Genomic DNA, 16,010 nt, shown 5'->3' with positions numbered 1-16,010 from the left:
TCTGTGATGTAAACAACTTTGTGCTCTGCATCTTTTGGGGTATGGAGTCTCAGCTCACCTGAGGACAGGTGGACCTGCCCTGTCCCTGGGTAGTCCTGTCTGTCAAGTGGGCCCTGAGAGGAGAGGGGGCTAAAGGACCTGAGGACAAAGGGTACCTTTGGGAAGATTTCTAAGGGTGACCCCTCACACATCCCTAAACCCACCACATGATTTCCACCAACCAAGCAGCATCTACCATAGGCAACAACAAGACAACACCTATTCCAGGAGGAACTCGGCCCCTAGGAATCAGGCCCAGGGAACCTGCACTTCTGGAAATTCTCTGAAGCCTTCACACTACTCAGTGGTCTCAGGTGTGCTATGCCTGATCTCTATCTCAGTGCTACTGAATATGGATCTGAGGGAGTAACATCTGCATGAACAAGAAAACTCGTAAAAGATGTCATTTTTTGAGCCCTACAGGAGATTCATAACTTAAGAGTGGGCCCTGCTTCCCCCCAAATTTGTACGCACTTTAAAGCTTCAGAAGAAACATTTGCTACGTGGTTCCCATGCAATTTCCCATTAGTATTACATGATGAGTATTTAGAAATAACATCACCTGTGCCCTCCCCACAGAGTCTATTGATCTGGGTGGGAGCATCCGAGTTGTTTTAACTCCAGGTGATTCTAAGGTTAGGCCCGGTTTAAGCCCAAGCCCAAGGGCTACTGGTACCTGGTGATAGTTGTTTGCAGTCTTCAGTCCTTTTGCCTTTGGGGAGACATTGGAAAGGGCAGGTCAGTGTAGCCAACTTACTCTGTGCTGTAGCGGAAGTTTTGGGGCATCTGTGTGAGGGGAGAGCATGTGTTGGCAGGAAAGAAAAAGCTCACAGTTCGGTCTCCATGCAGGAGCTCATTGTTCCTGAATCTCTTTTTCAGAAGGTTGCCGTTTCAGCATTTCAAGGTCCTTTAGCCTGTTGGTGTTGTGGGAAGAGGTGAAGGAGCTGTGCTGACGCCACTGAAGGCATATTTTCAAGATACCAATGTGATTCCTCAACATCATATCAATAAGAAAACGACCCAGAGCAGGAGGAAGGAGAGGAGGAAATGGCAGCTTCTCAGGTAACTGTCCTGTCCTGGGTCAGAGGCTCTGTCTGCTTTTCCTCCTGAAATGTCGTGGATTAAGAACCTACAAATCTTTTTTAAATTTTATTTATTTATTTATTTATGGCTGTGTTGTGTCTTCATTTCTGTGCGAGGGCCCCCTCCAGTTGTGGCAAGCGGGGGCCACCCTTCATCGCGGTGCGCGGGCCTCTCACTATAGCGGCCTCTCTTGTTGCGGAGCACAGGCTCCAGACGCGCAGGCTCAGCAATTGTGGCTCATGGGCCTAGTTGCTCCGTGGCATATGGGATCCTCCCAGACCAGGTCTCGAACCCGTGTCCCCTGCATTGGCAGGCAGACTCGCAAGCACTGCGCCACCAGGGAAGCCCAAGAACCTACAAATCTTTAACTCTCTACTTCTTATGTGCCTAGCAAGGTCATTTTCAACTACTTACTTTTTTCCTTCTTGTGATAGTCAAAGTCAGCACTTTAGAATACTTCTACCCTGTGTTCCAGAGCCTTTTCCCCATTGTCTGCATCCAGGCTCCCTGTAGAGCATGGAGAATGACACTCAACTATTGAAATGATTCCCTTTGTGAAAGATCTACATGGGAAGGCATTAATATCCAAAATTCCCTATGGGATAATTTTGGATGTTGAGCTATTAGTGAATAAGGGGAAAGTGAAATGATTAATGTACATCTGAATGCAACAACTTATCACACCAGGATTAAGAAAATGCACTTTTCTTTTTTTAAATTTTTTTAAATAAATTTATTTATTTATTTTTGGCTGCGTTGGGTCTTTGTTGCTGCCCGCGGGCTTTCTCTAGTTGCGGTGAGCGGGGTCTACTCTTTGTTGCGGTGTGTGGGCTTCTCGTTGCAGTGGCTTCTCTTGTTGCAGAGCACCGGCTCTAGGCACACAGGTTTCAGTAGTTGCAGCACGCAGGCTCTAGAGCGCAGGCTCAGTAGTTGTGGCACATGGGCTTAGTTGCTCTGTGCATGTGGGATCTTCCCAGACCAGGGCTCAAACCCGTGTCCCCTGCATTGGCAGGTGGATTCTTAACCACTGCACCACCAGGGAAGTCCCAGAAAATGCACTTTTAAATGGGATGGCATTAGTGATCTAGATAATGCAAAGTTCTGAAAAAAAAAAAGTAATTAGGAGAGACTTGCTCTCTATATTTATAAGAAAGACTTACTATTTAAATACACAATTAAGAGTCAGGGAACATCAGAAGTATATGTGGACTGAAATTTGCATAAACTTACATTTTTTTCATGATAGTTTCAGATGATTTTCTTACGTATTTTCACCGAGAATACCACAGCAGTGATAATGTCTTGCCTGCTTCCGTCACCTGATAATCATTTGTCCCAATACACCTGATGTTCACTGGTTTAGGTGCTTTCTGCAGATTCCTCCATGATGTTCAAATATTTCTTTTATCTTTAATAAGGGTTTTGTGTGATTCACTGAGAAATGTGCATAAACCATCACAGTAAATCTGGAAATTCCCATTTCTTCTTAGTTTTCGTTTGTAGTTTGTTTTTGAAAAATGAACATTTTCACCTTTCTTTATTAAAGACATTGGCTTTACAAGTGGAAGTTGTAATCAGTCAAGACTCTTCTAAGTTTCCATTATACTCCACACTCATCTAACAGACATACTCTTCTTTATCACTTCTTTGTATTTTCAAAAAAGTTTACAAGAATCATATTGTTAATGTATGCTCAATTGTGTTAAATTTCTGAAATATAGCTCAACTCAAATGATAAATATTTTCTACAAAATCAGGGATTCAGAACCAGTAGCTCTACCTTATATCATTGTGTGTGTCTCCCCTAGTGTATTTATAAAATACAAATTTTTGCTGGGAGGTTTTTGAGAACTGATTCAATCTCCTTAATAGTAATTTGGCCTGTTCAGATTGTTTTATTTCTTCATGATTCAGTCTTTTTATTTTTTATTTTTAAATTTTTTCTTTAGCCCATTGATTCTTTAGGATTGTGTTGTTTAATTTCCACATACTTGTAAATTTTCCAGATTCTTCCTGTTGTTCATTTCTGGTTTCTTACCATTGTAGTTGAAAAAATACTTAGTATGATATCAGTCTTCTTAAATTTGCTAAGACTTGTTTAGTGACCCATCACATGATCTGTCCTACAGAATGTTCAGTGTGCACTGGAGAAGAATATGTATTCTGCCCCTGTTTGATGGACTGCTCTGTTTTTGTCTGTTAAGTCCATTTGGTCTAACGTATAATTCAAGTTCAGTACTTCCTCATTGATTTTCTTTCTGGATTCATTGTTCAAAGTTGGGTATGAAAGATCCCTACAATTTTTTTTTGTATTGTCTATTTCTATCTTCAAATCTGTATTTGCTTAACATAAGTCCTCCACTGTTAAGGCACATTTATTTATGATTGTATTCTTGATGAATTGACAATGTTATCATTATATAATGACCTTATTTTTGTTGTTGTTGCAGCTTTTGGCTGATTTTTATTTTTGTCTTGTGTAACTGTAGCTACCTCTGCTTTCTTTTGGTTTCCACTTGTGTGGAATATCTTGTTCCAGTGCTTCATTTTGAGCCTATTTGTGTTTTTAATATTGAAGTGAGTCTCTGATAGGCTGCTTATAGTTTGATCATGAATTTTTATCTGTCTAGCCACTCTCTGACTTTTGACTAAAGAATTTAATATATTTATGTTTATAGTAATTATTGGTAGGTAAGGACTAACCAATGCCATCTTATGGTTTTCTGGATGTTTTGTTGTTTCTTGTTCCTTTCTTCCTCTTCTCCTTTTTTTTGTGAATGAGTGATATTGTGTAGTGGTATATTATGATTTCCTTCTCTTTTTATTTTCTAAATCTACTCTAGGTTTTTGCTTTGTGGTTCCATGAGGCTCACAGAAAACATCTTATAGATATAACACTATTTTATGTTGATAACAATTTAAGTTCCATCACATACAAAAAATCTACTCTTTTACTCCCCTCCATAAAATTTTGTGGAGTTTAGCTCTTTGTATATTGTTTATACATTAAAATGATTATAGCTGCAGTTATTTTAATCATCACATACTTTAACCTTTATACTAAAGTTAACTGGTTAACACACCACCATATCACACTATTTAAGTATTCCTACCTTAACTATATACTTATGTTTACAAGTCTATTGTGTATTCTCATATGTTTTCATGGTACTATTTAGTTTTATTTTAGCTTGAGAAACTCTTTTAGAATTTCTTTTAAGACAGAGCTAGTGATGATGCACTCTCTCAGCTTTTTTTTTTTTTTTTTGAAAGAGTTTTTAATCTCTCCATTTAAGAGGGACAGCTATGATGGAGACGATTATCTTGGTTGACTTTTTTTTTTTAAATTGAACAATTTGAATCTATTATCCCACCCTCTCCTGACCTGTGAGGTTTCTGTTGCGAAATCAGTGGATAACCTTATGAGGGTTCTGTTGTAAGTTATAAGTTCCTCTCCTCCTGCTGCTTTTAAGATTCTTTGCTTTTGATAGTTGACAGTTTTACTCTAATGTGTTTTGGAGAAGATAGTTTTTTGAGTTGAGTTTGGTATCTATGAGCTTCATGAACTTGGATATCCAAATCTCTCCCCTGATTTGGAAAGTTCTCAGCCACTATTTCTTTAAAGAAGCTTTCTGTCTCTATTTTTTCCTTCTAAGTCTCTGTAATTCACAGAATGTTTCTTTTGATTTTATCCTATAGATCACATAGTTATTCTTCACTCTTTTTCTCTTTGTTCTCCTCTGAGTGGATATTTTCAACTTACTGTCTTCTAACTCACAGAAAATTTCTTCTGCTTGACCTGTTTTGATATTGATGATACTTTTTAGCATTTCTTTTTTTCCTTACAATATATTTAACATATAATATTTGAATTTAAGGTGTACAACATGGTGATTTGATACATTTACGTATTATACTATGATTGCCATTGTAGCAGTAGTTATCATTACTATTTCTTTATTGTGTTTAGAAAAATTAAGTTCTAGTCTCTTAGCAAGCTTGATGATTATAATAAAATACCACTGTCTAGATTCTCTATACTGTGCATCAGATCTTTAGGAATTATTTACTATTAGTTAAAAGTTTGTACCCTTAAATAACATCTCTCCTATTCCCCACACCCCAGCCCCTGGCAACCAACATTCTACTGGTTGTTTTTGTGAGTTTGGCTTTTTTTTTTTTAATTTTATAAATAGATGATATCACATAGTATTTTTCATTCTCTTTTTGACTTATCTCAGCATAACTTACCCAAGGTACTCAATGTTGAAAATGGTAGAATTTTCTTCTTTCTAATGACTGATAATATTCATTGTATGTAAATATAAATATATAAATATAAATATCACATTTGTCTTATCCATTCATCAGTTGATAGGAATTTAGGTTGATTCCATATCTTGGCTATTGTGGATAATGCTGCAGTAAATATGGAGGTGCATGTATCTTTTCAAGTTAGTGCTTTTATTTTCTTTGGATAAATACCCAGAAGTGGAATTGCTGGATCATATAGTATATGTATTTTTAAAGTTTTGAGAAACCTTCATATTGTTTTACTTAGTTGCTGCAAAACATATATCCCCACTAACAGTTCACAAGTGTTCCCTTTTGTCCACATCCTCACCAACACTCATTATCTCTTGTTATTTAATGATAACCATTCTAACCAGTGCAAGATAATATCGTGTTGTGGTTTTGATTTGCATTGTTCTTTTTTTTTTTTAAACAGATTTTTTTTTAATTAATTTATTTATTTTTATTTATGGCTGTGTTGGGTCTTCGTTTCTGTGTGAGGGCTTTCTCTAGTTGCGGCAAGTGGGGGCCACTCTTCATCGTGGTGCGCAGGCCTCTCACTATCGCGGCCTCTCTTGTTGCGGAGCACAGGCTCCAGACGCGCAGGCTCAGTAATTGTGGCTCACGGGCCCAGTTGCTCCGTGGCATGTGGGATCTTCCCAGACCAGGGCTCGAACCCGTGTCCCCTGCATTGGCAGGCAGATTCTCAACCACTGTGCCACCAGGGAAGCCCTGCATTGTTCTTATGATTAGTCAGGATGACATTTTTATATACCTATCGGTCATCTGTATGTCTTTTTAAAAAAAAAAAATCATTTCCTTTGCCCATTCATGAAACCAAACCATTGTTTGGTTTCATATGTATTTTATGAGGCTTTTTTTTTAGGTATTTTAATTATGTGCCTTTTATCCAATATATGGTCCACATTTTTCCCCATTTTTTCTGCATCTTTTCCCAAAAGTAGGTTGACTTTTCATTTTATTGATTTTTTAATTTGTTGTATAGAAGCTTTGAAGTTTGATTTATTCTCCTTTGTTGACTTCTGCCTTTGTTTTTTGTGCTTTTGGTGTCATATTCAAAAAGTCATCAAAACAAATTCAGAGGAGTTTCTTATGTTTCTTTTAGGACTTTTATGGTATCAGGTCTTAGGTTCAAGTCTTTCACCCATCTTGAGTTCATTCTTTTGAGTGATTTAAGATAAGGGTCCAGATTTACTTTTTGCTTGAGTTTATCCAGGTTTTCCAACACCATTTATTGAAGACACTATTATTTCCCCATGGTTGTTCTTGGCTACCTTGTCAAAAATTAGTTAACCTTCTATGTGGGGGTTTAATTCTGGGCTCTTTATTCTGTCCCTCTGGTCTGGGTGTCTGTTTTGATGCTAGCACCATACTGTTTTAAATAGTATAGATTGTAGTAGAGCTTGAAATTAGGAACTGTGATGATTCTGGTTTTCTTCTTCTCAGAATTGTATTCAGTTCTTTTCTGGTTTGATAGAAAGTTTAGAATTGATTTTTCTATTTCTGTAGAGAATGTCATTGGATTTTTGGGAGAGGTTTCTTTGAATCTACAGATGGTGTTGAACTAATAAGGACTTTTAAATCTTAGAAATTCCTCCAACCTATGAGCATAGGATATCTTCCCATTTGTTAGTGTCTTCAATTTATTTTATCAATGCCTTGTCGTGTTCAACGTAGAGACGTTTCACCAACTTTGTTAAATTTATTCCTAAGTAATTTATTTTTTTTTGATGGTATTGTAAATTAGTCTTCTTTATTTTTTCAGAGAGATGTTTCACTATTTGTGTATAGAAATACAACTGATTATGTGTGTTGATTTTATACAGTGCAATTTTACATACTTTGTTGATTAGTTACAACTTTTTGGTTGCTTCATTAGGATTTTTTATATAGAAAGTTATATCTTCAAATAATGACAATTTTAGTTCTTACTTTCTTAGTTAGATGTCTTTCTTTGTCTTGCCTAATTGCTCCAGCTAATACCAATACTTGCAGTACTATATGTACTATCCATAGTAGTCTTATGATCCTATGTATTTCTGTAGTATCAGTGGTAATGTCTCCTCTTTCATTTCTAATTTTGTCTTCTTTTTTCCTAGTCTAGCTAAAAGTCTGTGAATTATATATTTTTTGAAAATCCAGCTTTTAGCTTGTTGATCCTTTCTATTGATTTTCTTGTATCTATTTTATTTATTTCCACTCTAGTCTTTATTATATTCTTCCCTCTGCTAACTTTAGGATAAATTTCTTATTTTTCTAGTTCCTCGATATGTCGAGTTAGATTATTTAGGCACTTTCTAATTTCTTGCCATTTGCACTTATCGCTATACACTTTCCTTTCTGGAATGCTTTTGCAGCATCTCATAGGATCTGGTAAGTTGTGTCTCCATTATCATTTGCTTTAAAGTTTTTAAAAAGTTTTCCTTTTCTTGTTTGACTCATAGACTTTTTTGGAAGTGCACTGTGTAGTTTTCCCTTCTTTGTAGATTTTCCAGATATACTCATTGCTTTCTAGTTTTATATCATTGTGTTCAGATAGTTGGTATGATTCTGATCTTCTTAAATTTGCTAAGACATCGTTTTTCATATAATCTATCCCGGAGTATGTTCCATGTGCACTTGAGAACAAGTTGCTGGATGGAATGTTCTATATATGCCTGTTCAGTCCATTTGGTGTATACACTGGTCTATATACATAAATCCTTGCTCATCCACTATATGGATGATCTATCCACTGCTGAGAGTGGAGTATTGAAGTTCCCTACTATTATTGTATTGTTTTTTTCTCCCTTCAGATCTGTTAGCATTTGCTTAATATATTTAGGTGCTCTGGTGTTGGGTGTGTATCTGTTTACAATTGTTACATCTTCTTGATATGTTGACCTTTGTATCATTATATTGAATATAATGACTTTCTTTGTGTCTTGATATTGTTCTTGTTAAAGTCTGTTTTGTCTGATATAAGTATGGCTACCCCCACATTATTTGGCTTCTACTTGCATGGAATATAATATTCCACCTCTTTATTTTGAGTATATGTGTGTCTTAAAGCTGAAATGAGTGTCTTATATGCAGAATATAATTGTACCTTATATATTTTTTATACATCCAGCCACTCTGTGGCTTTAATTTGTAAATTAAATCCACTTATATTTAGAGTGAATTTTGATACGTAAGGACTTATTACTGCCATATTATTAATTGCTTTCTGAATGTTTTATATCAGTGTTCCCCAACCTTTTTGGCACCAGGGACCAGTTTCATGCAAGACAATTTTTCCACGGAGTGGGAGGTGGGGATGGTTTCAGGATAATTCAAGCACATTATATTTATAGTCCACTTTATTTCTATTATTATTACATTGTAATATATAATGAAATAATTATACAACTCACCATAATGCAGAATCAGTGGGAGCCCTGAGCTTGCTTTCACTTGCCACTCACTGATAGGGTTTTTTTTTTTTTTTTTTTTAAATTTATTAATTAATTTATTTTTGGCTGTGTTGGGTCTTCGTTTCTGTGGGAGGGCTTTTTCTAGTTGCAGCAAGCGGGGCCACTCTTCATCGCGGTGCGCAGTCCTCTCACTATCGTGGCCTCTCTTGTTGCGGAGCACAGGCTCCAGACACGCAGGCTCAGTAGTTGTGGTTCACGGACCCAGTTGCTCCGCGGCATGTGGGATCTTCCCAGACCAGGGCTTGAACCCGTGTCCCCTGCATTGGCAGGCAGATTCTCAACCACTGCGCCACCAGGGAAGCCCCATTGATAGGGTTTTGATATGAGTCTGCAAGCAATTGATTTGTTATGGTCTCTGTGCAGCAAACCTCTCTGCTAATGATAATCCGTATTTGCAGCCGCTCCCCAGTGCTAGCATCACCGCTTCAGCTCCACCTCAGATCATGAGGCATTAGATTCTCATAAGAAGCATGCAACCTAGATCCCTCACATGCCCAGTTCACAGTAGGGTTCACGCTCCTATGGAATCTAATGCTGCCAATGATCTGAAAGGAGGCAGAGCTCAGGTGGTAATGCGAGTGATGGGGAGCTGCTGTAAATACAGATGAAGTTTCTCTTGCTTGCCCACCACTCACCTCCTGCTGTGCGGCCCAGTTCCTAACAGGCCACGGACCAGTACCAGTCCATGGTCCGGGGGTTGGGGACCCCTGTTTTACATTTCCACTGTTTCTTTTTCCCCTCTGGTTCTGTCTACCTTTATAATGGGTGGTTTACCATGTTGGTATGCTCTGTTTCCTTTTTTAGTGTTTGTGATTCTACTAAAAATATTTGCTTTGGGGTTACCATGAGGCATACATAAAATAACTCATAGTTAAAACAGTCCGTTTTATGTTGATAGAAACTTATCTTTGTAGGCCTGTAAATGTTCCATTTTTAATTCTTTTATATTTTTAACGTCACAATACACTTCATTTTATTCTGCATATTTTTAAAAAAGCTATTGTAGCTATAGACTTTTCTATTGCATTTTTCATTTCATCCCCAGAATGTTTTTGGTTCCTTTTTTTTTTTTTTTTTTTTTTTTTTACAGTTTTTGTCTATTTTTGTTTTCTTCATGTTTTTTCTGATTTCACTGAATTGTCTTTCAATCTTTCCTTGTAGCTCACTGTGGTTTCTTATAACAGTGTTTTTGAATTATTTATTAGGTAGATTGCAGATTTCAAAGTCTTTGGGATTAATAACTGGAAGACTCTGTAATCCTTTAGTTGTGTTAGGTTACTTTGATTTTTGAAAAAAAAATGTTCCTGGCGTTTTGTGCTTCTGTCTTCACTTTTGAAGTAGCAGCCACCTACTCCAGTGTTTGCTAATTGTCTTCAGGAGAAAAACACCTTCTGTTGGCCCTCTAGACATAGAGTGTCTGAGGCTTTCTCAGACCTTCTATGTATAAAAGTGTTTCATGCTTCTTATTTCATCTTTTGGCAGAATTCTTGAGCTTATATGCTCTATTTTTATCTAGCAACACAATAGGCTGGGGGCTGATGATAGAGTCCCTTTTCTTCTCCTAAGGGTGGTGCTAATGCAGAAATTTATGATCTGTCTCTGGCCTGCAGATGTGAGCCAGCTTCCTTTGTGTGTTATCAAGCTGTCAGCCAAAGCCTTCCCTCACTGCCTTGGTTGTGAGCACCAAGTAAACTAGCCACAGTGGATAGTTGTATAATGTGTTAAGAGCACTGAGGGTGCCCACTGGCTAGTTGGGAGGATCCACGTGTAAGGCATCCCTATTTGCTCATGGATGGGCTTCTTGATGGAGTCTGTGATACAGCAGGTAGAATCTGCATCACATCAATTTCTTCTAAGAATCCTATCTGCTACCTCTTCCCACCCCAGTCATTCATCTCATAATTCAGCACTCTGAATGGGGCAAGAAATCAATGGGCCTTTTTGGCAACATCCCACACAGTTGGAGAAACTACATGTTAATTCACATGCTCTCACTTGCCCCTGCAGGGGAAATCATGGGCCAGGAAGAGCCCTCTTGGCCTTTAGTTGTTCAGTCTTCGGGGAGGCTTGATGTTCGTCAAGTGAAACCATTCCTTTTACTTTGTTCAATGCATGCAAACTCATATGTATTTTTTTTTTTTGCCCCAACATTATGCCAGTACTTCTCTACAAGAAACCTGAATATCCACAAAAGCTCTTTCGTTCTTAAGTGATGGATTAAAACAGGATTTTCCAGGTACCCCCAGGCTGTAGCCAAGAGGGTATGGAGCCAGTTAACAGATGACTGCAATGTCCAGAGCTGGGACTGAGGTCTCTATGCCTAATACCCTGTGCACAGGTGGGTGAGACTCCTCCTGTTCCCCTTGACATATTTTGCTGGATCCCACAGCTCCCACAAAGACACTTTGGTCTGTGAATGAAGCCAAGTTGTTATTAAAGGGGGGGTATGATGAAACACATCTTATTCAATCATAATGCTGATGTAACTCCTCACAGAAGTATATTCAAGTCAAAGTGAGTAACTCAACCTGAGCTGCTTTTACTTTGCTTTTATCTTTTTTCACTCATCTAGAAGCCTCAACCATGAGGCCACCTGGAGTCTCCCAAGTCTCCCATTCTTCATTTATTAAGGGAAGAAGTCCTAGAGAGAGAGAGAGAGAGAGACAGACAGAGAGACAATTCCACGTGATTGACAGATTCTCACATGGAAAAATGATTAGGTCCTTTGTCCCTCCTAATAGAACCCCACTCTCTATAAAACCACCCACACTTTCTTGACCCAGGTCAGAGTTTCTTCCCATGCTGTAAAAAGACAAGAAGAAATCAGGGAGCTGTTTCCCTTTTTCTTCACCTCCAGGAGTTCTCTTTGCTTTACATCATTATTACTTGGAAAACATTTAAAAATTCCCATTTTCAGAACTTAAAAGGATTCAGTAAATTAGTATTTCTGGGCATCATTACTTTTAAAAGATCACCAGCTTATTCAAAATGCTATCAAATTGAGAATAAGTACACCTGCCCTACTTAGTTAAAAAAAAAAGTGCGTGTGAGTCACATGAAAATACTGTTAAAACGCACTTTCTGACCAGGAGGCCTGAGTTATGCCTAAAAGACTGAAATCTGAACACAATTCAGGGACAGAGACTACACTGAGACTACTAAGGTCCTCTTTACACTCATGTAAATAAAAAAACTTATTAGAGATGATTGGAAGTGAGGATATTTGTACAATATAACACATTGGGAGGATCTCATTATCATGAAGAAACTAACCAAATATCATTTCAAGTGATCTTTAATAAACAAAACATGTAAAATGAAGACAATATCCTCCATTATGGTTATCAGTACAACTTTCTCTCAGAGACAAAAATTCTAGTTTCAGTAAAGGCTCAGCTTAAAAAGTACAGACCTTTTCATCCCCAGAGGTGTCTATTTTATCCAGAGTTTCCCAAATTCCAGTCACTTGCACAATGAATACAAATAATTTTTAATTATTTTCCTACTGACATAGCTCTATATTTTACAGTGTGTTGACTCAGTTTCTTATTAATTTACTAATATTTTCCTTTCAGTTTTATTGAGATATAATTGACATATAATACCATAGAAGTTGGAGCTATACAGCATAATGACTTACATACTGTGAAAGGATTAGGAAACAATTAAAAAATTTTCTAATTTACTAAATATTTCATATGACAGTTTGGTAATCTCCTTTTAAAACATAAGTTAGGGCTTCCCTGGTGGCACAGTGGTTAAGAATCCGCCTGCCAAAGAAGGGGACATGGGTTCGAGCCCTGGTCTGGGAAGATCCCACATGCAGCGGAGCAACTAAGCCCGTGCGCCACGACTACTGAGCCTGCTCTCTAGAGCCCACGAGCCACAGCTACTGAGCCCACGTGCCACAACTACTGAAGCCCGCGCGCCTACAGCCCATGCTCCACAACAAGAGAAGCCACCACAATGAGAAGCCCATGCACAGCAATGAAGAGTAACCCCTGCTCACCCCAACTAGAGAAAGCCCACATGCAGCAATGAAGACCCAATGCAGCCAAAAATAAATAAATTAAAATAAATTTTTAAAAAAACATAAGTTAAATTTACATAATTCATAACATTACATGAAATTGGCTGTGAGACCCTCAATATTATTTGGTGTTCTGAAATCCTTACATATACCACAGCTGGGAGAGTGCTGATTCATGAGACACTGATTCAAGAGCAGCTGACTCTGCTTTTTTCTTCTTTCTCTTACTCCCGTAGTCACCTCCTAGACATGTTAGATTGGAGGCTGAAGCTTCTCTGCCATGGGGGGAGAGTCACTCTCCTCAGAAGATATCAGAAGGTCCTCATGGAGAACATGGACTGGGACATGGATCAGTATCACTCAGATTACTCCAAGATGTGAAACATATGACTTGTAGGAGGAGGCATCTCAGGAGGATGAAATGCAAGGGTTGTTCTGAACCTAGACCCAGCCTCCCCCCATCCCTTGTCCCATCTCATGAAGACAATTCTGAAGAGTTGGTCTGGAACATGTATAGATGGTGGGGATTGGAGGACAATGCAGGCCTGGATTGTGCTCAGGTGAGGTGAGTTGAGTAGAGGCTGGGGGGTCAATGCTTAGCATTCGGCCAGACTTCCTCATGGTCATTTGGTGTGCCTGTTTGTATCCAAGTCCAGTTGTACTGGGAAGAGGATGGAGACTATGGACAACTCGACAGGTCAGGTCTCTGAGTATCCTCAGAGGATAAAAAGGACCTGAGTCTTACTTTTTTGGAAGGTAGGGTGGGGGGGTGGGTAGCTTCTAGCAAGTCTGGATGGAGAGCTGGGCAGATCTCTTGCCCAGTGCCTGAGTTTGGAGTCCTGGCCAAATTTATGTTTGACAAGCTATGGTCTGGGCATTGAGTCTACTTCAAGACACTTGAGTTATGCCTTGTGGTTGAGGACACAGTCCAGACCAAATGTCTTGGTGGCAAGCTGAGAAACTACAACTGATACCACAGAAATAACAACAATTAAAAAAAAAATATATATATATATATACACATATATATATACTATGAACAATTATACGGCAGCAAATTGGACAACCTAGAAGAAATGGGTAAGTTTCTAGAAACATAGAGCCCACCAAAACTGAATCAAGAAGAAACAGACAATTTGAACAGATCAATAGAAGTGAAATAGAATCTGTAAATTAAAAAATTCCCTGCCAACAAAAGTCCAGGACCAGATGGCTTCACAGGCAAATTCTACCAAACATACAAAAAAGAACTTATACCAATTGTTTTCAACCTCTTCCAAAAGGTTGAACAGGAAGGAATACTCCCAAAGACATTCTATGAAGCCACCATCACCCTGATCCCAAAACCAGACAAAGATGCTACCAAAAAAAAAAAATTACAGGCCAATATCTCTGATGAATATAGAAGCAAAAACTATCAATAAAATATTAGCAAACTGAATCAAACAACACATAAAAAAATCATATACCATGACCACACTGGATTTATCTAAGGGTCAAAAGGATGATTCAACATACACAAATCAATGTGATACACCATATCAACAACAACAAAAAAAGACAAGATCCACATGATCATCTAAAGAGATGCAGAAAAAGCATTTCCTAAAATTCAATATCCATTCATGATAAAAACCCTTGTGAAAGTGGGCATAAAGGGAACATATCCCAACATGATAAAAGCTATTTATGACAAACCCACAGCCAAAATACTACTCAATAGTAAAAAGCAGAAAGCCTTACCACTAAAATCTGGAACAAGACAAGGATGCCCAGTCTCACCACTTCTCTTCAACATAGTCCCGGCCACAGCAATAAGACAAGAAAAAGAAAAGGTATCCAGATTGGAAGAGAAGAGGTAAAATTTTCATTATATGCAGATGACATAGTACTATATATAGAAAACTCTAAAGACTCCATAAAAAAACTAGAACTGATAAACAAATTCAGGAAGGTACCAGGATACAAGATTAACATACAGAAATTGGTTTCATTTGTTTACATTTACAATGAAATATCAAAAAAGGAATGTAAACAAACAATTCCTTTTAAAATCACATCAAAAAGTAAAATACTTAGGTGTAAACCTCACCAAGTAGGTGAAAGACATATATGCTGAGAACTACAAAATATTAATAAAGGAAATTGAAGATGATTCAAAGAAAGGGATATTCCATGCTCTTGGATTGGAAGAATTAATATTGTTAAAATGGCCATAATACCCAAAGCAACCTACAGATATAATGTGATCCCTATCAAATTATCCATGACATTTTTTACAGAACAAGAACAAATAATCCTAAAATTTATACAGAACCATAAAAGACTGAGAGTTGACAAAGCAACCTGAGGAAAAAGAACAAAGCAGGAACCATAAACCCTTCCAGACTTCAGATACTACTACAAAGCTACAGGAATCAAAACAATGTGATACAGGAGTGGAGTCAAGATGGCAGGGTAGGAGGACACAGAGTTCATGTCTCCCAACAATTAGGGCACCTACCAAGCACTGGTGGGGAACCACAGACACCTAATGGGATGGGAGGAACCCTGGAGCGACCAGGTAGGACATGGGGAGGGAGGGGAAAGGAGAAGTGGAGGCAGGATGGGACCAGTACTCATGAAGGGAAGCTGGGGGAGGGGAAGGGTACCCATACCTGGAGGGGCCCACCCACAGTGAGGGGAGCAACGGGGACAGGGAGAGACCCTCAGAAGATTGGAGGAATGAAAGGGAAAGCAGCTAGCATGTTCCCCACCCACTTGGGCCCTGGGGAGCCTGCTGAGGTCCTGGGCCTTATCCTCTGCCTTCCTAGGCCCCCTCTGGTCACGTGGGTCCTGAGGGTGTGGGCGGGGACCAGTGCCCCTGAGGGGTAGCTGGGGGAGGGGAGGGGTGGAGATTTCCCAGGAGACCCCAAGGGGGGCAGCAGCAGCAATGAAAGGAAGTGACAGAATCCTGCAACTCTGTGAGGGTGAGTCCCTCCTGGTTCCTACACTCTTTCCCTCCTGGGTAACCCTGATTGGTCTCCCTATCCCCTTTTGTGTGAGGAAATTGTTCCCATTCCCTTCTGACCAATGGGGTCATTTAGTGG

At 38.7% G+C, this 16,010-nt stretch overlaps 1 long non-coding RNA gene across 1 annotated transcript in view; it reads left to right on the top strand.

The window, feature by feature from the left end:
• Window positions 1–11,530, top strand: part of LOC309625963 — a 77,466-nt gene extending 65,936 nt beyond the window's left edge. The window contains exon 3 of the long non-coding RNA XR_014242839.1: window positions 919–11,530. This is a non-coding gene — a long non-coding RNA (uncharacterized lncRNA). The remainder of the gene's footprint in view (window positions 1–918) is intronic.
• The last annotated feature ends 4,480 nt before the right edge of the window (window positions 11,531–16,010 follow it).

This window comes from Balaenoptera borealis, assembly GCF_965194805.1.
Source record: "Balaenoptera borealis genome assembly, chromosome: 3".
Classification (NCBI taxonomy): domain Eukaryota; kingdom Metazoa; phylum Chordata; class Mammalia; order Artiodactyla; family Balaenopteridae; genus Balaenoptera; species Balaenoptera borealis.
This window is presented reverse-complemented; position numbering and strand designations above follow the sequence as displayed.